We start from the raw sequence: 24,986 nt of genomic DNA, 5'->3' as shown, positions 1-24,986 counted from the left end.
TTCAGCAGACACTCAATCTTACTGTGCTCTGCTGAATCATCTTGCTATATCCAAATGCTGAAAGGCTCTAGGATTAAATGCTTTGCTTTAGGAAGAATTTTGGAGTAATTTTCTACTTTAAGTAGAACCAATATCCTCAATGTTGCTGAACAAAACAGATGCACACTCTACAGGGGAAGCTGAGAAGAACTGATAAAGTGATTGACTGTTTACAGTAGACAGGTTAAGGGAAACCCACAAGAGGTGGGGAGCGTTCCAGACCTGATTTCAGAATAGACCATTACTCCTCCTAGGTCAGTAAGGACAAGAGAATGAGTGGTGTTAGACAAAGCAAGAAACTACTGAAAGAAAGGGCCACTCCACAGTATCTTTGACTTTAGTCTCTACCCTGAGGTCCAGCTGGGACAAATGAGGGAATAAGTGCCCCATTATTTCTCCATATAAGCTGCTGGTGTCCTTCAGTGCCTAAAGCAAATTAGAAGCCCGGACACAAAGGTAGACAGGTTGCATCCTGCAGCACAGAGCAGGGAGAAGAGTGGTAAGTGAATCTGGAGGGGCAAACTGGCGATAACCAGCAGTGTCTTTATATTGATCAACATTCCAACAATGAAAAATTTTAAATGGTCTAAGAACAGTTCTATGCTCATAAATTCAGGAACTTAGGAAAATGGATCAATCCTTCAAAATCCACAATCTACTCAATTTACCAAAGGAAAACAATCTCTTTATGAGTATTCCTATCACTATTAAAGAAATTGAATTCATGGTAAAAAATTTCCCCAAAACCAAATCTATAGACTCCTAAAATTTCACTGATTAATATTATCAATACCAAACATTTAAAAAATAAGTAAGATGAATTATACACAGTTCTCCTGGGAAACAAAAGAGTATTCAACATTTTCCAACTCATTTTATGAAATCAGCATTTTTCTGGCAAAGAGTACACTAACACACCACTACTGACCAATATCCTAACTAAACATAGATGAAGATTCCCACCAAAATACTAGCAAATAGAATTCAGAAATACATATTAAGGAATAATACACCACATCCAAGTAAGATTTATGCCAAATTGAAGACTAGTTCAATACCCAAAACATCAGTATTATTTACCCTATTAATTGTTGTGCCCAGATAGGGAAATCCTCCACAAAGACCACCAAGTAGCCGAGTCCAATGTAAAACCAAAAGAGCCTTTTATTGCAAGCTCCAGCTTGTGCTCCCGGGGGCTCCGCTGCAACGGATCCGAACCAGGAGCCCGGAGCTCTGGGACAGGGGATTTTTATAATGGGGCGCAGCAAGCGGGGCGGATGAAGGTGATACCTGATTAGGGGGTAGCTGTCTCATGATTTCGGGGAATTGCCAGGGCTTACTGGAAAATGAAACTTAGACAACAAAATGGCGGGGGAACCGGAACTCAATACCTAAAATAGCGATATTCTGGCCTAAGATAGCGTTGGTCTGGTTCTCTCATTAATAACCTAGATAAGAGGGCGGCCCCATATACGGAGGGTGGTGGGTTCAAACCTGACCCCGGCCAAACTGCAACAACAACAACAACAACAAAGCTGGGGTTGCGGCGGCCGCGTGTAGTCCCAGCTACTCGGGAGGCTGAGACAAGAGAATCGCCTAAGCCCAGGAGTTGGAGTTTGCTGTGAGCTGTGACGCCACGGCACTCCACCGAGGGTGATAAAGTGAGACTCTGTCTCTAAACCAAAAATTTGTTTTTAAATTCCTATATTTATTTAGTTTGCTGTATTATAAAAAAAATACATTCGGTGGTAGCGGCTCCGGGAGGTGCTCGGTCTCTCGCTCGCTTCCCCGGCTCCCTTCGTTTTCCCTCCCTCCTCCGCCCCCATCACCCGCGAGAGGGAGTGTGTGCGAGGGAGGGGGAGGGCGACGGGGTGGGGGTCGGGGGAGGCGTTCGGTCCGGGAGACCCGCAGAGGGAGGCGGAGGCTGCGAGGGACTTGGGAAGCCATGGACGTCGAGCGGCTGCAGGAGGCGCTGAAAGATTTTGAGAAGAGGGGGAAAAAGGAAGTTTGTCCTGTCCTGGATCAGTTTTTTTGTCATGTAGCCAAGACTGGAGAAACAATGATTCAGAGGTCCCAATTTAAAGGCTATTTTATTTTCAAACAGGAGAAAGTGATGGATGATTTTAGAGCTTCAGCTCCTGAACCAAGAGGTCCTCCCTACTGAAAATTGTCTCTGGATTTAATGGTATCCCTTTTACTGTTCAGCGACTATGTGAATTGCCCACAGATCCAAGGAGAAACTATACAGGAACAAATTCCTCACAGGAGTAGAAAAGAATGTGATGGTTGTTAGCTGTGTTTATCTTTCTTCAGAGAAAAACAGTTCTAATAGTTTAAATCGAATGAATGGTGTTATGTTTCCTGGCAGTTCACCAAGCTATCCTGAGAGGTCTACTATAAATGGGCCTGGAACACTCAGGCCACTTAACAGACCAAACGTTTCTTTGTCAGCCCCCATGACAACAAATGGTTTACCTGAGAGCACAGACAACAAGGAGTCAAACTTACAGCCAAATGAAGAGAACAATCACAGTGACTTTTCGACATCTGAATCAGAAGTTTCCTCAGTGAGCCCTTTAAAAAATAAAGATCCAGATGAAGATGCTGTGGAAGCTGAGGGGCATGAGGTAAAAAGACTCAGATTTGACAAAGAAAGTGAATTCAGAGAAACGGCCAAACAACTGCCGGGGAAAGTTCCTCAGTTATGGAAGAAGCAGAAGCATCATCTTCATCTCAGGATAAAGACAAAGAAAGTAGTTGTACCAGGCAGCATTGTACAGAAGACGATGAAGAAGAGGAAGAAAAGTCTTTTATGACATCAGGAGAAATGATTCCTGAAAGAAAAAATCAAGAGAAAGAATCTGATGATGCCTTAACTGTGAATGAAGACACTTCTGAGGAAAATAATCAAATGGAGGAATCTGATCTGTCTCAAGCTGAGAAAGATTTACTGCATTCTGAAGGTAGTGAAAACACAGGCCCTGTAAGTAGTAGTTCTTCTGACTGCCATGAAATGGAAGAATTAATAGGATCCAATTCCAGTAAAACTGGAGAGACTTTTTCAGAATCATCTATCGAAAATGATGACGAAGCTACAGAAGTCACAGATGAACCAATGGAACAAGACTAACCATTTAGAAACATTTAGATGCAGTATTTTACAGACAGTTCTGCTTTTAACACTTTATAAAACTTTTCTGTAAAAGTGGACCTTAGTTTTACAAGAGAAGCAGGTTGTAAAATAAAGAGGTGTACATGTAAGAACTGTGAATATCAGCTCCTCTGGGTCCTGCTTACCACTGACTTTTTTTTGGTTTGGTCAAATCAGTGGTTTGTGTATAGATTTTTTTTTTTTAATTTAGAATTAAAGTTTTTAAACTGGAAAGTAATAATTATAATTTTGAAAATTTTTTGGGATTACCACATTTAGTTTAAACATATGCAAGAAAACTTTTTTGTCTTGTCTTTTTCTGACAGCTCTAGCAATTTTCATATTTCAGTTATAGTTTCAGCATTTTAACATGTGAATTACAGGGTTTCATGCTGGTTTCCAGATTTTATTGTTTGACTATGTACAAGGGAACTTTATGTCATATATACATATATATAATATTCTAAGGGGGGAAATGTTGTATTTTTCTGTTTCTATAAGAGATGAATACAATGGATACTTTTTCTATTGGTAATGATTGAGTTCACCTCTTTCAGAAGACATTTTCTTTCTCTTCTGAGTAATTGAAATAAAATCTGGCCCTAGTGAAACCCTGGAAATCTTAAGTCTGTTGAAATACCAGGTTAAAAACATTCCAAGAGATCTGTTCAAACTGAAATTTTTTTGTATAACTTCTGAGCTGCCTAAGAAAAAAGACTTCATTATTTATGAGAAAACATGCTTTATCTTGGAAATTGCGTTCAAACATTAGCTTACTATTTTGTAGAATGAATGATTATGAAGCTAACACGAGCCCATCTCACAAGAACCTTGCCGGTTCCTTGACTTTTTGCTTGCTTTTCTGAACATTGTGAATATTACACATTTTTTTCTAAATTATTCTAGCGTATGCAAATGTCAATGGTATGAAACACCACTCGACTGGAATAATTAATATATTACTTTAGTAATGTACCTGAGCTAAATGACTGAAGCTTTAGGGGTGCATAGAAACCACCATAATTTGTATAACATTTTGAAGTGAATTAAGTATTTTTGAGCATGCTTCTTCGACAGCCAGTGTTATATTTTTCAGATCAACACAAAGCACAATGGTTACTCTAAACTCAATATTTTCAAATTCACATATTTAAAGTCATGCAAGCTGCAACTTCCCTGTCAAAATTACTGGCTGCCAAATTTATACCTGTTTCTTCAGCTGTACCTTTTGATATTTAGAATTTTTAAATTTCTATAAAGTAGATTTTGTAGAATGTAATGTGTTCACTGCCTTTGTGAAGCAGTATATAATTGTATAATTTCTGTGTGTAAACTGAATGCTTGGGCTTTCAATACAGTATTCATATAAAGCAATAAATATTAATGTTATGAAAAAATTAAATTTAAATCAGCTTTTAAAAACCTCTAAACTAGGTAAAATTTTTTTAAAGCAAACTATATTTTTATGTGTTTTTTATAACACTTTTTATTATAAACACACTTTTTTGGTATACTTTGCATATTGAAGTACTTTTGTGTATTTTATATATGGAAGTGATTTTCAGTATCTATAAATTTAAATTAGATCTGTTATTAATAATGTAAATGCTTACTTAGTCCTTTTTTTAGTGAAAAATCTGGGAATTGAGCAATTCTAACTGTTTTGTACAGAACATAGAGTCTAGTATTAAGAACAGAGCTCTGAAGACAATATCTGGTGGATCTGACCCCTCCCAGCACAGAGGCAGGTACAGCTAGGCCAGTGATGATGAGGGTCAGGCCATTTCCCTAGGTCTTACCATGACCACTGGTCTAAAACTCAGAACCTAAAGGTTCAAAACCAAAGACTTAAACTCACAGGGAAGTTAAGCAGAAGTTGTAAACAAAACACGTGTACCTTTGTATCATTCTGAACTTAAAAAAACAAATTGAAAACATAATAAAATTAGCCTAACATTTAAAAAAATCACAGAAGTAGCAGTTTTTTTATTTTAACCCATCTCATAGAGACAATACAAACCTATCTATCTGATAGACCTAGGCAAAAATATATAAAATTTTGAAGGCATTTGTATTTTACCAACAGTTTTAAAACTAGCTTTATTTATTAAAGATTATTAAAGTTTCATGAATTTGATAAGTATTTGGTCTTATTTGTTTAATTTTTGAGTATTTATTTGTAAGTGAATTTGTTACTATGTAGAGTGTAGACAATATATAAACATGTATACATGTAGACATAAAAATATGGACAAATGCAAAGATTTTATAGCTGCAACTTCAACATTTTTGTCATAAGACAGGTCAAACTCACTACTGTAAAAGGGCAGTTGGATTTAAACTGTGTCTTTGCAAATAGAAAAGGTTAAAGTTTAAATTTACTTTTTTTTTTTTAGACAGTCTCACTTTATCAGCTGCCCTTGATAGAATGCCATGACGTCATAGCTCACAGCAACCTCAAGCTCTTGGGCTCAAGTGATTCTCTTTCCTCAGCCTCCCAAGTGGCTGGGACTATAGGTATCTGCCATAAAGCCTGGCTGTTTTTAGAGATGGGGTCTCAGTCTTGCTCAGGCTGGTTTCAAACTCCTGAGCTCAGGCAATCCACCAGCCTCTGCCTCCCAGAGTGCTGGGATTACAAGTATGAGCCTACTTTTTTCTTTTCTTTTTTTTTTTTTTTTGAGACAGAGCCTCATGCTGTCACCCTGGGTACAGTGCCATGGCATGATAGCTCACAGCAACCTCCAACTCCTGGGCTTAAGAGATTCTCTTGCCTCAGCCTCTCAAGTAGCGGGGACTAGAGGCGCCCGCCACAATGCCCGGCTATTTTTTTTTATTTGCAGCCGTCATTATTGTTTGGCAGCCCAGGCTGGATTCGAACCCACCAACTCAGGTGTATGTGGCTGGCACCTTAGCCGCTTGAGCCACAGGCGCTGAACCTACTTTTTTATTTTTTCAAGGAGTTAGTGTTAATTAGAGGAAAATTGAGAAGGGATATTAAGGAAATATAAAATCACAAGAATTTATCATAAGACTTTATAAGGTACTATATAGATGAACCTAGAGAAAATTTCAAAGTGAAAAAAAGTACTAGCTGAATGTCAGAAAGTCACATTTTGGAGACTAATTTAGTTAGGTGATTTTAAATTAGTCTTTGTTTCCTTGTTTAGCTTAAAGGTGGAGCCCATTAGCCAACAGGGGTAACAAAGCATTTCCAATTTTTAGAGCCTAATATTTAAATATGTTAAAATCAGGTACTACTGGAAGGCAGAATATCTAGATCTTTAAAAATCAAAGATGTCAGATCCCCCTAAAGAGGAAACACCACAGGACTGGGTCATGCAATGATTTTACCGTGTAACTCATTACAAAGACATTTTCCCAAGACTTGTGGGACTAATGCTAATTAGTCCACTCTGTGGTTCGTCCATCCCCTACAACTTATCTCTTGGTGGCAAGTTTTGTTTTGATAACCTTTCTTATCTCAGTGTACAAAGAAACGAGTAGGCCTCCCCCTAGTAAAACCATTTACTATAACTATAGTCAGCTACCTCTAAAATTGTAGTGTCAGAAATGACCTAGGAGCCATCACACAAAGAAAACTTTGCCTCATAGTACAAAGTAATCCCTCATATCCTAAATTGCTATAACTCAGTGTAAAAGAGAACAGAGCTTTAGACCTGAGAGAATCTTGTCCATAAGTTCTTAGTCTCTGGAAGAAGATAGAAGGCCCCAGACATGGGGTGGGTGGCATGTCATCATGCTAAGGGGTCTCAGACACAATAGAAGTCACCTCTAGATCTCACTTTATCACCCTCGGTAGAGTGCCATGGCATCACACTGCTCACACCAACCTCCAGCTCTTGGACTTAGACAATTCTCTTGCCTCAGCCTCCCTAGAGCCGGGACTACAGATGCCCACCACAACACCCAGCTATTTTTTTGTTGCAGTTTGGCCAGGGCCGGGTTAAAACCTGCCACCCTCAGTATATGGGGCTGGTGCCCTACTCACAGAGCCACAGGCACAGCCCCAAGTAGACCTTTAAATATAACAATATATATATAGCTTGAGTATCAGGTTTCAACTAAGCTGAGTTCTGACAATAGATTTCTTTAAAAAAATTTTTTTAATCTCTTTTTTAGTTTGGTTCTATATATAATTTATTTTTTATTAAATCATAACTGCATACACTAATGTATTTATGGGGTATGATATGCTGATTTGATGTACAATGTGGAATTCTTACATCAAACTGATTAACAGACCATCACCTCACTTACTGATTTGTTGTTAAGTCATTTATACTCTACTCTTAATAGTTTTGAAATGTACCATTGCATTGTGCACATCAAGTGAGGTCCCCCCAAGTACCCTCCCTCCTTCCGGCCTCTCCTCCTCTCTGCTCTCCCACCTCTTCCCTAGACTAGTTGTGTTTTATCATTCATATGAATATATGGGTGATTATATGTTGGTTTCATAATAGTATTGAGTACATCGGATACTTTTTCATCCATTCTTGAGATACTTTACTAAGAAGAGTATGTTCCAACTCCATCCAGGTAAATATTATTATTATTATTATTATTGGGCCAGGTGCAGTGAACTCATGCCTGTAATCCTAGCACTCTGAGAGACTGAGGTAGGTGGATTGCCTGAGCTCAGGAGTTCGAGACCAGCTTGAGCAAGAGCAAGACCCCATTTTTATTTATGTATTTATTTGAGACAGAGTCTCACTATGTCACCCTCGGTAAAATGCCATGGCATCACAGCTCACAGCAACCTCAAAGTCCTGGGCTTAAGCGATTCTCTTGCCTCCCAGCTATTTTTTTGTTGTAGTTGTTATTGTTGTTTAACAGGCCAGGGCTGGGTTTGAATCCATCAGCCCTGGTGTATGTGGCGGGTGCCCTAGCCACTGAGCTACAGGATGTTGAGCCAAGACCCCATCTTTAAAAAAAGAAAAACCTAGCCAGGCATTGTGGTGTGTGCCTGTGGTCCCAGCTACTTGGGTGGCTGAGGCAAGAGAATCGCTTGAGCCCAAGACTTTGAGGTTACTGTGAGCTGTGACACCATAGCACTCTACTGAGGGCGAGACTCTGTCTCAAAAAAAGAAAAAGAATAAGTATTTTGTAAAAGTAAAAAGATTTTTTCATTTTCCAACTTAAAATATAAAAAAATTCATTTTTATGAAAATCTACAGAATTCAAACTAATCTATATAGATAGAAAGCAGGTTGCAAGGGGTGTTTAGGGAGGAAATGTGGAGGGAGTACAACTGAGCACAAAAAACTTGATGTAATAGCATCACAGATTATAAACTTTCTATGTATTAAAGTGTAAGATTATACACTTTAATATGGGTGTTTTATTATATGTGTCCATAAATCTTTTTGAAAAACCACCTGTTTGAATGCCATGCTGTACTTAAAAAAAAAAAAAATCCATCTCCTTTTCCATTTCAAGTCAATACTTCAAAAACAAGAGGCAAGGGTCAGGGAGATTAGGAAAGCTCCTAAAAATGGAAGACCCAAGCAGAAAAGGGAATAGGACATGATGTGAGAGAAAGTCAAAATGATTGCCCATCTCCCAGTAAACATTAGACACCTCAGAACATGAGAGTTTCATCAAAGTCTCAAGACAGCCAGCCCCTCCCCCCAAAACATCTACCCAAACACCCTCCGTCCTTCTGCCATGGGGCTTTTGCAAGCACTGCACGTAAAATATCTGATGCCTCAGCTGCAGAACCTGGAAAGGAACCCCAACACCCCACTCAGTGAGAGGGCAGAGGATCAAGAAAGCCTTCTTTATTTCTCCATATTTGGAAGCTAATGACTAGGTCCAGCTCACATATCAGAAGTATTTGAATATTAGGAAGTGCTTAGAGTGCTTAGAGTCCATCTCAGAGTGATAACTTTCCTTATCCATTGCTAGGTTCATGGCTAACACCCCCACAACAAAAGATAGAAAAACAAGATAGAAGCATACAAATTTATTTAATATAAGTTTTACATGACACAGGAGTTTTCAGAAATGAAGACCTAAAGAAATAGAGAAAACTGCATTTTTATGGACAGTCGTGCAGAAGTGTAATGGAGAACAAAAGGGAACAACATAGTAGTATTAGACCTTAGCAAGGCCTGTTTTACTCAGGTTCTTCTTGGCATCTCTATGACTTTAGCTCCTTTCCTCCAGGTAGAGGGAGGACACCCGTTTCAAGGGAAGGTCAGAGAATTATTCATGGCTTGCCTCAGGGGGGATGGGCAGGAGGAGGGCAGAGAGAACTTGTTGCTACTGCTTTTTTCTCAAATGCCAAGGTGCCCTGTTTTGGAATAGAGTTTCCTGAACCCTATCACCATCTACCACAGTGGCAGGGCTCTGAGGCCAGGTGATGTGGAAAGAATATTCACATGCAGGGCGATGGTGGCAATGGTCCATTGAAGGGTGTCTAAACCAGGAGAATTGGGGGACCATGAGGAACATGGAAGACTGGTTTTATACAGAGAGAGTCTAACGTATTTTTAATTTTTTTTTTTTTTTTTGTACAGACAGAGTCTCACTGTACCGCCCTCGGTAGAGTGCCGTGGCGTCAAACAGCTCACAGCAACCTCTAACTCTTGGGCTTACGTGATTCTCCTGCCTCAGCCTCCCGAGCAGCTGGGACTACAGGCGCCCGCCACAACGCCCGGCTATTTTTTGGTTGCAGTTTGGCCGGGGTTGGGTTTGAACCCGCCACCCTCAGGATATGGGGCCGGCGCCCTACTCACTGAGCCACAGGCGCCGCCCCAACATTTTTTTGTTTTGCATCAGGGTGAATCTTACAAACAATAGTGTCCATATTCTATAAGATATTATAGCTTCCCGTCTATGCTGTTTTTTAGGCTCTATGTTGTGTTCCATTAGTTTGTTGGTCTATGCCTGACAAGGCATTTAATCACCTAATCCATTTTCCTGCACGACAATAATGGACTGGTAGACAGAATAGAAGAAAACCACATTTCTTTAAAAATATCATCTATAGGGCGGCGCCTGTGGCTCAGTGAGTAGGGCGCCGGCTCCATATACCGAGGATGGCTGGTTCAAACCCGGCCCTGACTGAACTGCAACCAAAAAATAGCCGGGCGTTGTGACGGGCGCCTGTAGTCCCAGCTGCTCGGGAGGCTGAGGCAGGAGAATCGCGGAAGCCCAAGAGCTGGAGGTTGCTGTGAGTCCTGTGACATCATGGCACTCTACCGAGGGTGATAAAGTGAGACTCTGTCTCTACAAAAAATAAAAAAATAAAAAAAAATATCAGCTATATTTATGAAACATCTTTTAAAGACTACATGAGTCCAGACTACAAACTTGGAGCTATCAGAGCAGGTGAATCCAGGGAGTAAAATGAGATGGCAGAAAGAAAACTGGTGAGAGAAGGAAGTCTTGGTTGGAAAATAAAAACAAAAACCAGGAGAATGGAAGGGAAAATGAAACTTCAATGGACAAGTTACCTTCTGTCCACTATAGAAATCACCATCATCACCACCACCATTAACATCCCCCACAGTCGCTTGGATTCATTTGCAAAAATGAAAAGGACAGTTTGGCTTTCGTCCCTGCCAGGAGACCCACTCTGTCCTCTGTCCCAGCGGCCTTCAATCCGCATCCCGGCAAGCAGAGGGGGATGGCACTGATGAGGACAAACTGTGCGGTTTTGCTGCTCAATTGAAGAACCATAACCTGAGCCCTCCCCCAGAAATGGTCCTAAGGATTCCTCCTGCCGGATACCATGATCTCTGATTTCAGGGGAGGACGATGGACTTGCCTGCTTTCAGAAGCCCATTTCCTGTCCTTTGATAACCTCCTGCCTGAATGTTGTGCTGCCCTCTGGCGTCAGGAGAAAAGCGGTGGGTCCTGCCCTGGCCTAGAAACCACTAGAGGGCAGCAGCACGCCGGGTTGGTGGTTTCGGGGCAGCCCAGACACAGTCCTAACAGAATGGATCAACGCTGTCCTATTTCCACCTAAAAATAAAAACTAAAAAAATAAACTGGAAGCGAAAATTCATTTTAAACTTGTATTCCTAGCAATGTCTGCTGAGGAAAGTGAAGGTAGGTGAAAGGAAAGGATAAAGGGCAAATCGTTGTAAGATTGGGCAAAAAAAGATTAAGATGCAGAGATGACTTTAGCGGGTATTGCCATCTGGAGACCAAAAGAAGGATGACGATCATATTGAAATAAGGTACAATCTGAGAAGAGGAAGAAATGAAATTTTGATACATTTATTTCTTCTCATACTATTTTAACATTATAAAGGTTCATTCATTTAGCAAATATTTACTGAGTACTTAGTATATGTAAGGTATTGTCCTGGACACTTTAAATATGTAAGTGGACAAAATAAAAATCTCTGTCTTGGGCGGTGCCTGTGGCTCAGTGGGTAGGGTGCCAGCCCCATATACCGAGGGTGGCGGGTTCAAACCCTGCCCCGGCCAAATTGCACCAAAAAAATAGCCAGGCGTTGTGGTATAGCCGGGCGTTGTGGTGGGCGCCTATAGTCCCAGCTACTCGGGAGGCTGAGGCAAGAGAATCGCCTAAGCCCAGGAGTTGGAGGTTGCTGTGAGCTGTGATGCCATGGCACTCTACCCAGGGTGACAGCTTGAGGCTCTGTCTCAAAAAAAAAAAATATTAGGTGGTGCCTGTGGCTCACTGGGTAGGGTGCAGGGCCCATATACTGAGGCTGGTAGGTTCAAACCTGACCCCAGCCAAATTGCAACAAAAAAATAGCCTGGCGTTGTGGCCGGCTCCTGTGGTCCCAGCTACTTGGGAGGCTGAGGCAAGAGAATCACCTAAGCCCAGGAGTCAGAGGTTGCTGTGAGCTGTATATCACACTCTACTGAGGGTGATAAAGTGAGACTCTGTCTCTACAAAAAAAAAAAAAAAAGTTTAAAATCAACAAGACTTGATAATTTATTGATTAAATGTACCCGTGTCAGAAAGAAACAGAATACTTTCAGATTTATAACGTGTTCTATAAATGGGCAGATGTGGGTATCAATAACCAAGAATATGATTTCACTAAGAAAGTAAATTTGTTTGTTTGTTTTCTTGGAGACAGAGTCTCATTATGTCACCTTGGGAAGACTGTCCTGGTGTCATAGCTCACAGCAACCTCAAACTCTTGGGTTCAAGCAATCCTCTTATCTCAGCCTCCCGAGTAGCTGGGACTACAGGTGCCCATCACAAGGCCCAGATTTTTTTTTTTAGAGACAGGGTTTTGCTCTTGCTCAGGCTGGTTTCAAACTCCTGAGCTCAGGCAATCCACCTGCCTCAGCCTCCCAGAGTGCTAGGATTACAGGCATGAGCCATCAAACTCGACCTAAAAAGAGTAAATTTGATAAGCAGGTGTGGTTTTGAAGTGCCACTTAGCCTGGAACTGAACTGGACTCCAGCAAAGTCCAAGCTGGAGCTATAGGTTTGGATTGTACATTATGCAAAAACAAGGATGAGACCATATGGCTAGAGTGAGTAATAAAATAGGATAGAGGCTGATTTACAGGGAATTTCCACTGTCCCAAAGAGTTGGACTTGATCTTCCTGGTCTGGGGGAGCCTGGATGCTTCTAGGACTTCAAAGAGCTTCCATCTACTCTAGCATTCACTTAATCTAACTCTATAAGTTTCTCAGTGAGTCAGCCCTTGGATTTATCCCTAATGAAATGTGTTCGCAGGGTCATGCATGGAGGCATAGATTTTTTTGTATTTACTTCCTCTCCTCCACACACATGTACTTGCCTTGTATTTGGTTTAGATTTCTGCATGTAAGAAATCCGAATCATTCTAGGAAAGCATGAAAGAAAACCACCCACTAGAAACTTAGTAACAGGACTGCAAAGTCTGAAAATTATGTGTAGTATAGAGCTTTAGCAGCCCTTGCAACTGAACAGCAACTCATTTTCTGGTATCTTGACTTTCAGAAGTCAAATGAATTATTCTTAAAAGAGTTTAATTCAAAAACAAATGTCAACAAACATTTTTTGACTGTTTGCTATGAAGAAATCACAGACTCATGGTACAAAGATGAATAAAACCAGGGCCAAAACAAGAATTTGGACTAGGCAAGACAGGAGGCATATTTGACTCAAGACTCTGCATATAGCTTCAAATCAGAGCCACATTAACAGGATTGAATAATGGTTATTCTTCAACTTCCAATTTATGTTTCCAGCTGGGTGCCCATAGCACAGTGGTTACGGCACCAGTCACATACACCAAGGGTGGCCTCGAACCCAGTCTAGGCCAGCTAAACAACAATGACAACTACAACAAAAAATAGCGAGGCATTGTGGCAGGCCCCTGTAATCCCAGCTACTTGGGGGAGGTGAAGGCAAGAGAATCACTTAATCCCAAGAGTTTGAGGTTGCTGTGAGCTGTAACGCCATAGCACTTTACCGAGGGCAACATAATGAGATTCTGTCTCAAAAAAAAAAAAAGAAAAAGAAAAAACTTAGGTTTCCAAGGGCACTAATACTTAATATATTCTTTCTAATTTTCTCTGCACTCTTCAATCTTCTTGATGAGCCTATCCACTGAACTTTTTATTTCAGTTCATATTTTTTTTCACCAAGGAAGAATCTTTGATACAAAAGACAACTTGTATTAAATGGAGAACAGGAAACAGGAAAAGCGGCCTTAAATCTCTCTTTTGACTTGGCAACTGTGGCTCAAGCAGATAAGGTGCCAGCCACATAAACCTGAGCTGGTGGGTTTGAATCTAGCCTAAGCCTGCCAAACAACAATGATGGCTGCAACCAAAAAAAAAAAAAAGAAAGAAAAAAGAAATAGCCAGGCATTGCGCCTGTAATCCCAGCTACTTGGGAGGAGGAGGCAGGAGAATCGCTTGAGCCCAGGAGTTGGAGGTTGCTGTGAGCTGTGATGCCACCACAATCTACCCAGGGTGACAGCTTGAGGCTCTGTCTTAAAAAAACAAAAACAAAAAAACCTCTGTCTTTCTGACTTAGGAAGATCATGGGATTTTAAAGAAGGGGACATGTGCTTTAGGGCACAATGAAGGGGATAGGGAGTCTTGGCTGTACAAAATTTGCCCTGAGGCCTTTAGGTTTTCAACTCCTTTATGTTGAAGAAAATTGTTCATGGAGCTGGTTACAACTCCCTCCTTTTTTTTTTTTGTGGAGACAAAGTCTTACTTTATCACTCTCGGTAGAGTGCTGTTGCGTCTCAGCTCACAGCAACCTCCAACTCCCGGGCTTAGGCAATTCTCTTGCCTCAGCCTCCCGAGTAGCTGGGACTACAGGCGCCCACCACAACGCCCAGCTATTTTTTTGTTGCAGTTTGGCAGGAGCCAGTTTTGAACCTGCCGCCCTCAGTATGTGGCGCTGGCGCCCTACCCACTGAGCCACAGGCCCCACCCACAACTCCCTCCTTTTTAATACGTTCTTCAATCTTCTGAAAACGGGACATTGATCTATCTGTCTGCTTCCTGCTTAATGGGATGCAAGAAAAATAGCAAAAATCTAAGGCCTATAACCAAAAAATTTTAGTACATATTAATGAGTTGCCACCCTCTCTATCCACCAGGGTAGTGAAGTGTATCAAAAGAAGTACCCTGTCCTCCTCTGGGATCCTTCCATGGAAATTCTGGCCCACTGTTCCCCAGATGGGATTTTTGTCCAAAATTCTGCTAGTCATTCATGAAAACAGTTTTAGGAAACTAGATTAATGGGCAACTTTTGACTTGCTATGGATTGAAAAATGGGTGGTAAAGATTTCCAGCAAGCAAGGGTACCACAATGTCCAACTGTTTAGACAATCATAGGCTCTCAGTGTTTGCTTGTCAGTAAAATATTTGATTTCTCCCATCAAACATCAAACTAACTTTTGCAGGATACAGTATCCTAGGCTGCTAGTTGTTTTGTTTAAGGATATCAAAGGTAGGAGTCCACTCTCTTCTGGCTTATAACATTTCTGATGAGAAGACTGTTGTTAATCTGATGGGTTTGCCCTTGTAGGTCTGCTGCTTGCAAAATTTTCTTTTTCATTTTGATTTTGGTGAGGTTAATTATAATGTGTCTAGGAGAAGCTCTGCTTTTGGGGGGTTGTTTTGTTTGTTTTTTGAGTCTCACTATGTCACAGCTCACAGCAAACTCCAACTCCTGGGCTTATGCGATTCTCTTATCTCAGCCTCTCCAGTAGCTGAGACTACAGGTACCTGCCACAATGCCCAGCTATTTTTTTGTTGCAGTTTGGCCAGGGCCAGGTTCAAACCCACCACTCTCGGTATATGGGGCTAGTATCCTACCCACTGAGCCACAGACGCTGCCCAACTGGGGAGATTTTAAACCCACATTCCTGCCTGAGGCTAGTAATCAGAGGGGGAAAAGAGTGTTCTTTGTTCTGTGCTGTTTTCTAGTATCATAAACCAATTTTTGATGGGTCAACAGAATTGTCCAGGAAAAGACAGGAGATAAGGTCAGCCAAGACCACCAATCATAGTTAAACAGGAACATCCCAAGGCTAAAATACCCCTTTGAAAGTTCTGTATTTCTGTTTAAGAATTAAAAAAAATTTTTTTTAATTAAAATTAAAGAACCACCACTGTAGGGGACAGTGGTTCTTTAAGATGAGAGTCTGCCATCCTCCTCATTTGCTGGCAAATTAATAAACTTCTCAAACCACTTGTTCTCTTTTCTCAGACAATTACTAAACTTTCAGCAGTGAATTTGGTGTCTTCAAATTCTAAGGCCCATCAGTGCCTCAGTGGAATGGTGGTGCCCAGCAACTGCTACTATGTCTGGAAGAGCAGGGAATCAGCTCTGGATCAAGCTGTGGGTCTTGGCCAGTAGGAGCATTGTCTTCTCTGGGCAAGAGAGTAAGGAACTCCCCCAGCAGCTGCTGGAGACTACTTACCTCCAGGAAACACCCATGTCTCCCTCCTCAAATTAAATGCAAATTCTGCCAACCTGAACCTCGCTGAGGAAAGAAAAATGGATTTGGAAAGAGTCATGACACCTTGGCCCTTTTGGTAAGTTTCCCAGTGTATACACCAAGACCCTTGAGTCTATCCATTTGGAGAAGGTTGTGACAACCTCCCACTCCTGGGCTTAGGCGATTCTCTTGCCTCAGCCTTCCGAGTAGCTGGGACTACAGGCGCCCCCCACAATGCCCAGCTAGTTTTTGTTGCAGTTTGGCCAGAGCCAGCTTCAAATCCACCACCCTCCATATATGGGGCTGGTGCCCTCCCCACTGAGCCACAGGCACCGCCCCTTCCATCCTTTTAGTAGGGAATTTGTAGTAGGCACCATGGTGGTGGAAGGCATAGTGAGCAGGACTAGGGAACCTGGGGAATTCATTCCATTTTGAATTAGGAGAAGTCGATTCTCATTTGTATGGTCCCTATGTTTGGTTCAGAACCTGGGGCATTCCCCTTTTGGGTTAGAAGAATTTGGTTTTCATTTGTGTGGTTCCCATTTGTTTGGTAGGCCTTGGCATTTGAGATTGTTTGTATTGGGAATTCCCTGTATTGTTTCAATTGTCAACTTGTGTTTGTTGTTGTTTGTGAGTTTTGTTTCCATATGGAAGGCTGTGTTTTTATTCCATCTGAAAGCCCCTAGAGAAGAATCTTATGTGAATGGTCAACTTATAAGCTATAAGTCTATGACTAAAAAAAAGAATGGTGTTCTTGTAATACTGCTTGGCCAATGTGCATGCTGGAGCATGAGAAGAAGTGGCCCTTGAATGGAAGCTTAAATTATTATCATACTATCTTACAACTGGAATTATTTTGTCAAAGATGAGGTAAATGGGACGAGTTCCCATGTTTCATGCAATTGAATAAAAAAGAGTCTGAAAGGCCTGGGACAGGTAAGGATAATCAGACCCTGGGTTATACAATTCTGAAGGAATTAACCTGTTTGCATCTCATGAGCCCTTTCAATCCAAACCTCACAAAACCTTCTCTCCCTTTTCACCAGCTGCTTGCCCCTCAGGGAAGGCACCAGAGGCTTGGTGCTCATGAAGTTGCAGCTCATTTCTTCTCGAGCTCATGCTGCTCGAGCTCTACTGCCCCATCCACCATGTCTACCACCCCCACAGATCCCCATGGCTAGCCCAGAAAGTGGCCCTGTGCATAGCCAGGCCCAGAGCAACTGCTACTGCCTGCTGATGCTACCACCATCTTGGCACTGTGAAAAAGGCCAGAACGGGCACAACCTATTTCTTCAGTCCTTTGCTCACTGGGTGATGACTCAGAAGTGGGAATGGTCTTTCCTCCCAAGACCCAGCAGGGAACTCAATTTGGCCAGAGAGCACCCATAGCCAGGGCAACTTCTATTAGTGGCAATTTCAAATAGGGGGCTTGAATGTGCAAGGACAGCCACTAGGGTACTACTGAACTTACACAAATTGGGATCCTAACTTGGGTGCAGACAGTGTGAGAATAAATCATTATTGGAAGTATATTCTGGCAGGCATCTGGAGGGGCATGCCTAGACAGAAGAATTTAAACAAGGTCCAAAAATTATAGCATAAAGTTAGTAAAGATCCCTCTGGATTTTTGGAATGGATCTATCAGGCATATTGGAAATATATAGACACAGACACCAGAGGCCCCTAAAAACATGTGCATGGTTAATATGACTTTTATAGGGCAGGATGCTCCAGATATGTAGAGAGAACTACAGAATGTAGAAGGGGCAGCTGGCATAAATTCCTTGCAGCTTGTTAATATCACCTTTAAAGTATATAACATAAGAGCAGAATAGATAATGCAGGACAGATGAGGGAGAGCATCTGGGGCTCTGTCTCACTAGTGGCTCCAATCCAAATATCCCCCAGGAGTTTTAGGTACAATTGACTTTGGAAACTCTGTGGACTTTTTAATTAACACAGGAGTGCCACCACCACCAAGCCATGTCAGTAGAAGCAGTGTAGGGCTTCCAGGGCCATGCCCTGGCTCCCTGGTACCAGGACACGTGGTGCTTTGTAAACCACACAGGGAGTGGGGCCAGGCAGCAGTGACGCAGCCATTGGCAAAGTGGCAGCTGAGGAACTTGTCACCATAAGCCCAGGAGATGGGCCCTGGGAAGCCACCACCAGAGCTAGCACTGCTCCATTATGAACTCCAGTGACCCCAGTGTTCTTGTTGGCCATACTATAACTGGGCAAGCAGCAGGAAGCTAGGAACTGTTCCAGAAAAAACAGGAGCTCACCTGCAAGAGCACCACTAGTCTCCCACTGGCTTTGAATACCAGGGCCTGGTGAAGTACACAGGAGGCTGCCACTATGGCCCAGTTCATTTTGAAGTTTGGGTCTCTGCAGACTTCCATGTCATAGACGGCAACTGCAGCATTTGCAAGAAGAAGCAAGTTCTATTCCTCCTTACATCTACCAAAAAGTGAGTAAGGCTGTATGGGCCAACGGACCTGGGACATGCAGAATTTAAATTCCTCAGACCAGGGTGGCACCTGTAGCTCAATGGGTAGGGCTCCGGCCACATACACCCAGGCTGGCAGGTTCGAACCCAGCGTGGGCCTGCTAAACAACAATGACAACTACAACAACAACAACAACAAAATAGCCAGGTGTTGTGGCAGGTGCCTGTTGTCCCAGCTACTTGGGAGGCTGAAGCAAGAGAATCACTTACGCCCCAAAGTTTGAGGTTTCTGTGAGCTGTGATTCCACGGCACTCTACCGAGGGTGACATGGTGAGACTGTGTGTCAAAAAATAAATAAATAAATAAATAAAAATAAAATAAATCCCTCAGGCCATTAAGTACAGATTCATGTAGGATCTATGTACCATTCATTATATTGTACAATGGAGTATAAATAATACTCAGCTACATTTGAATGGCAGGGTCCTGAGACTAGGATGCCCTCATGGTACTGCTGAATTGGGTTGCTTCAGGAATTTAAAAACTCTCCTACCCTGTCTAGTGAGAGCTTACCAACGGACTTGCCAAAAGCTCCAATTGGACCAAAGAGTTTTTGTTATAGAGTATCACCCCAAAGGGTACAGATTTGTAAACAGTGGGTTACTTTTTTGGGATTCCAAATTAACAAAGGCATCCATGAGCAACTGTGTGAGTTCCTAGGACTAGCAGGATTACAGACGCTGGAAGACATCCCATGGTCAGTGGCGTATTTATCAAAGAAACAGATAATACTGTGAGAGGATGGCCTCCTTGCTTCTGGCCAGTAGCAGCTACTTGTGATTTGTTACAAGAGGCAAAAAAAACTCGTCTTAGGCCAACCTGTTGTAGTATGTGCCTCCCCACCATGTTCTGACTCTATTAGGACAGAAAGGGGGTAATTGGCTGACTTCAGGAAGGCTAGGAAAATAATAGGCCATCATTTTGGATAATCCAAACTTTAAAGACTGTGTCTACTGTAAATGCTGCCACCCTATTACCAGCAGAAGAGAATGAGCCTTTACAGTATGACTGTTCAGAATTCTGGAGGCTATCTGCTCTAGCAGGATGGATATGTCAGATCAGCTGATGCCACAATCAGATTGGGGTCTTCACCAACAGGAGCAGCTTTGTTGACAGTGGGCAGTGAAGGGACAGACATGCAGTGGTCACAGAATGACAGGTACTAGAAGCAATGGCACTGCAGCCTGGGACTTCAGCCCAGAAAGCTGAGCTGATTGCTTTAACTAGAGCTCTTTGGTTATCCAGAGGGAAAAAGGTAAACATTTATATATACTGTAAATATGTTTTAGGGTTGTGTATGCTAGTGGTGCCATTTGGAAGGAACGGGGGTTCCTAAAGGAAGGAAATATAGATATTAAGTATGCATCTAAAATAATGGCCTTACTACAGGCCATCATGCACTGTCCTGATCATCAGAAAAGGAGGTCTCTAAAGGTGATCTGTTTCTTGGGGCCTTGATAACCTGCTAGACTTAGATCAAGAGAAACCACCAAACACTAATGAGGATGAAAAAAAAGCTAAAGGAGGGTGGAGACAAGATGGCTGACTAAAGCCAGCTTTCCACAGAGGCTCCTGTCCTGAAGGAGAGTTAAAGGACAAAAATTTAGCAAGTAACCTGGTGGATTTGAGCTGCACCAAGAGAGAAGGTTGAAGAACACACATCAACTCCACTGAGGTGAGCTGTGACCACAAGGATACAAACAAAAGGTACAAAATCCATCACCAAGTGGATGGGAGTCCCCTCCACCATGAGAATGGCTCGGAGTGCCCCACAAACAAATGGGCAGAGTTCAAAGGTCCTCCCACTACACTCCATGGGAGAGACTCTCTAAAAACTGGACCTACCTCCCCTACTAGGGTGCCACGGCATTCTCCTGCCAGGCATAAAACTGTGTAAAACTGTATATATTCTCTACCTGCAACTCTGAGCTCCCAGCACTCCCCTCCACTCTCACTCTGAGGTCTGGAAGCCTGTCCCCCAGGAGTCCAGATTCTTGGGTGATTTCTTGAGGGGTGTGGACAGTGCCTAAACTGCAGCTGGTCAGTGCTGACTCTGGGGCACCTGAGTGAGGAGAGGATGGTCGGCTGAGAGGGAACCACACCAGAGCAGCAGTTCTCTGAGGCACAGAGCAGCAGTCATCTTTTAGCAACAATATGGCTCACTCCTGGATATTCTGAAGCCACACCCCCTGTCTCCCTGGGCAACCAGAGGAGGCCAGCAACCACCAAGAATAGATATGGGACAGAAACACAGGCCCTGAGAGTAAAGGATTTGCCTGAGGCGGTACCGACCTGGGTGGAGCACAGGGACTAGAAACGCACTTGCAGACCCTGGAAGTTCCCAGGGTGGAGCTGACCCAGAGGACCGCTTTACTGAGCCTAAGACACACCTGGCCCTCAGGGGATCATCAGCCTATAGACAAAGGAAGGCAGCAGGATAGAACTGACAGGTAACCAAATACAAACCTGTAGAAGCAAAGAGGGCCTGAGGCACAGGCTCTGGAAACTCAAAACAGCTTCTCTTCTGCAGAGGAATTTAGCAGGAACAGAAACAAAATCCCACAAAGTTGTTCTGTTCTGTTCTGTCAGTAACATCAATCAGGGGCAGGGCTGGAACTGAGTGAACACCCTCCAGCCTTCATCAAGCACCCGAGGTTGTCAGGCCTCACCTCCTCCTGCTAGGTAGAGGCAGAGCGCAGCAGCCTGGCTGAACAGAAATAGATTTCCTTGTGATTCAGGCAGGTGCAACCCCCTGAAGCATCTGTTCACTACAGGCAACTGGGTCAGCCAACTGCAGGGCTATCAGTGACTGGGTGTGACAGAGGTGCAAGGTGGGGAAGGAGGCATCAATCTTCTCAAACTGATCTATTTGCTGGGTGGGTCCTCCTGACTCCATGCAGCACTGGAGCAAGCCATATCAGAGTAGTCACCAGATCCCTGCGATCCAGTTCCCAGAGACCTCTTAAACTCTCCCACCCGAGACAGGTGCTGACTGAGACAATTGATTTGGACCTTTTGAACTGAGCCAATCGCCTGAGGACTATTCAGGTGGTGCCCTGGGTGTGTGGTTGTAGGACGGTTTGATTTTCCTTTTCCAATTGTTGCCTGTGTGGACGGAGTGACTTAATTGCTAGTATTTCTCCACAGCTGAGACTTCAACCTAGAGTAACTGTTTCACTAGGGTCAAACAGAAACCAGCTGAAAACAAGACAGAACCACTTTGCCCCACCACACCAAACAGGGCCCCAGTTTCTCAGGCCATAGCACTGTACAGGTCCTGGACAAAGCTCCAGGAGAAAAATCAAAGGTTATAAAACAATTATGGAGCAGAATCAGCGGAAAAACTCTGGTAACATGAATAACCAGAATAGAGCAACCCCCCCAAGGAACGATATGGCAGATGTAACTGAAGGTCCCATTCATAAACAACTGGCCGAGATGTCAGAAATCGAATTCAGAATTTAAATTGCAAATAAGATTAATAAAGTGGAGGAAAATTTGGAATTAGAAATTCGAGCAGCAATTCAAAAGTCGGAATTAGGAATTCGAGGAGAAATTCAAAAGTTGTCTCAAGAATTTAACGAATTTAAGACAAACCACCAAAGATTTAGACACACTGAAGCAAGAATTTGCAGCCCTCAAAGATCTGAAAAATACAGTAGAATCCCTCAGTAACAGAGTGGAGCAAGCAGAAGAAAGGATTTCCGACATTGAAGACAAAGTCCTTAAATGCTCCCAAACTCGCAAAGAGGAAGAGAAATGGAGAGCAAAAATGGATCATTCTCTCAGAGAACTCTGGGATAATTTGAAGAAGGCTAATATCCGCCTCATTGGAATCCCTGAATCCGATGAAGTGGCCTCACTAGGCACAGAGGCCCTTCTCCATGAAATTATGAAAGAGAATTTTCCAGACATGCCTAGAGATTCTGAAATTCAGACAGCAGACAGTTTCAGAACCCCAGCATGACTCAATCCCAATAAGACATCCCCCAGGCATATCATAATTAACTTCACTAAAGTTAATACGAAGGAGAAAATTCTCAAAGCAGCCAGATGTAAGAAAGCCATTACTTACAAAGTGAAGAATATTAGAATGAGTGCAGATGTCTCTGCTGAAACTTTTCAAGCCAGAAGAGGGTGGTCATTGACTTTTAATCTCCTAAAGCAAAATAACTTTCAACCCTGGATCCTGTATCCAGCTAAACTGAGTTTTATTTATGATGCAGAAATTAAATACTTTAATGATATTCATATGTTGAAGAAATTTGCCATAACCAAACCAGCTCTTCAGGATATTCTCAGACCTATCTTCCATAACAACCAACCCAATCCTCTGCCACAAAGTAAACTCACTCAGAAACTTTTGATCAAACTCCAACTTCCACACTGGCGAAAGGATTAAAAATGTCCACTGGACTTTCGAAAAACTTGATACCCAAAATTTTACCAGACTTATTAATATTCTCCATTAATGTGAACGGATTAAACTGTCCTCTAAAGAGGCATAGTTTAGCTGACTGGATACAAAAACTCAGGCCAGATATTTGTTGCATACAAGAGTCACATCTTACCTTAAAAGACAAATATAGACTCAGGGTGAAAGGATGGTCATCCATATTTCAGGCAAATGGTAATCAGAAAAAAGCAGGTGTTGCAATTTTATTTGCAGATACAGTAGGCTTTAAACCAACAAAAGTAAGGAAGGACAAGAACGGTCACTTCATATTTGTTAAGGGTAATACTCAATATGATGAGATTTCAATTATTAATATCTATGCACCCAACCAGAATGCACCTCAATTTATAAGAGAAACTCTAACAGACACGAGCAACCTGATTTCTTCCAGCTCCATAATAGTCGGAGATTTCAACACTCCTTTGGCAGTGTTGGATAGATCCTCCAATAAGAAGCTAAGCAAAGACATTTTAGATTTAAACCTAACCATCCAACATTTGGATTTAGCAGACATCTACAGAACATTTCATCCCAACAAAACTGAATACACATACTTCTCATCAGCCCACAGAACATACTCCAAAATCGATCACATCTTAGGTCACAAGTCTAACCTCAGTAAATTTAAAGGAATAGGAATCATTCCTTGCTTCTTCTCGGACCACCATGGAATAAAAGTTGAACTCAGTAATAACAGGAATCTGCATACTCATACAAAAACATGGAAGTTAAATAACCTTATGCTGAATGATAGCTGGGTCAGAGATGAGATTAAGAAGGAAATTGCCAAATTTTTGGAACAAAACGACAATGAAGACACGAATTATCAGAACCTCTGGGATACCGCAAAGGCAGTCCTAAGAGGGAAATTTATAGTACTGCAAGCCTTCCTCAAGAGAATGGAAAGAGAGGAAGTTAACAACTTAATGGGACATCTCAAGCAACTGGAAAAGGAAGAACATTCCAACCCCAAACCCAGTAGAAGAAAAGAAATAATCAAAATTAGAGCAGAATTAAATGAAATTGAAAACAAAAGAATTATACAACAGATCTATAAATCAAAAAGTTGGTTTTTCGAAAAGGTCAATAAAATAGATAAACCTTTGGCCAACTTAATCAGGAAAAAAAGAGTAAAATCTCTAATCTCATCAATCAGAAACAACAAAGATGAAATAACAACAGACTCCTCAGAGATCCTAAAAATCCTTAATGAATATTACAAGAAACTGTATTCTCAGAAATATGAAAATCTGAAGGAAATTGACCGATACTTGGAAGCATGTCACCTTCCAAGACTTAGCTAGAATGAAGTGGAAATGTTGAACAGGCCCATATCAAGTTCAGAAATAGCATCAACCATACAAAACCTCCCTAAAAAGAAAAGCCCGGGACCAGATGGTTTCACGTCAGAATTCTACCAAACCTTTAAAGAGGAATTAGTACCTATATTATTCAACCTGTTCCAAAAGGTAGAAAAAGAAGGAAGACTACCCAACACGTTCTATGAAGCAAACATCACCCTGACCCCCAAACCAGGAAAAGACCCAACAAGAAAAGAAAATTATAGACCGATATCACTAATGAATATAGATGCAAAAATATTCAACAAGATCCTAACAAACAGAATCCAGCAACACATCAAAACCAATTACACATCATGACCAAGTCGGTTTTATCCCAGGGTCTCAAGTTGGTTCAATATCTGTAAATCTATAAGTATAATTCAGCACATAAACAAATTACAAAACAAAGACCATATGATTCTCTCAATTGATGCAGAAAAAGCTATTGATAATATACAGCATCTCTTCATGATCAGAACACTTAAGAAAATTGGTATAGAAGGGACATTTCTTAAACTGATACAGGCCATCTACAGTAAACCCACAGCCAATATCATATTGAATGGAGTTAAATCGAAACC

General features: G+C 42.0%; 1 pseudogene; it reads left to right on the top strand.

The window, feature by feature from the left end:
* The first annotated feature begins 1,984 nt into the window (after window positions 1-1,984).
* LOC128585945 (serine/threonine-protein phosphatase 4 regulatory subunit 2-like) lies at window positions 1,985-3,169 on the top strand (annotated as a pseudogene).
* Window positions 3,170-24,986: the final 21,817 nt, after the last annotated feature.

This window comes from Nycticebus coucang, chromosome 1, assembly GCF_027406575.1.
Source record: "Nycticebus coucang isolate mNycCou1 chromosome 1, mNycCou1.pri, whole genome shotgun sequence".
Lineage (NCBI taxonomy): Eukaryota > Metazoa > Chordata > Mammalia > Primates > Lorisidae > Nycticebus > Nycticebus coucang.
This window is presented reverse-complemented; position numbering and strand designations above follow the sequence as displayed.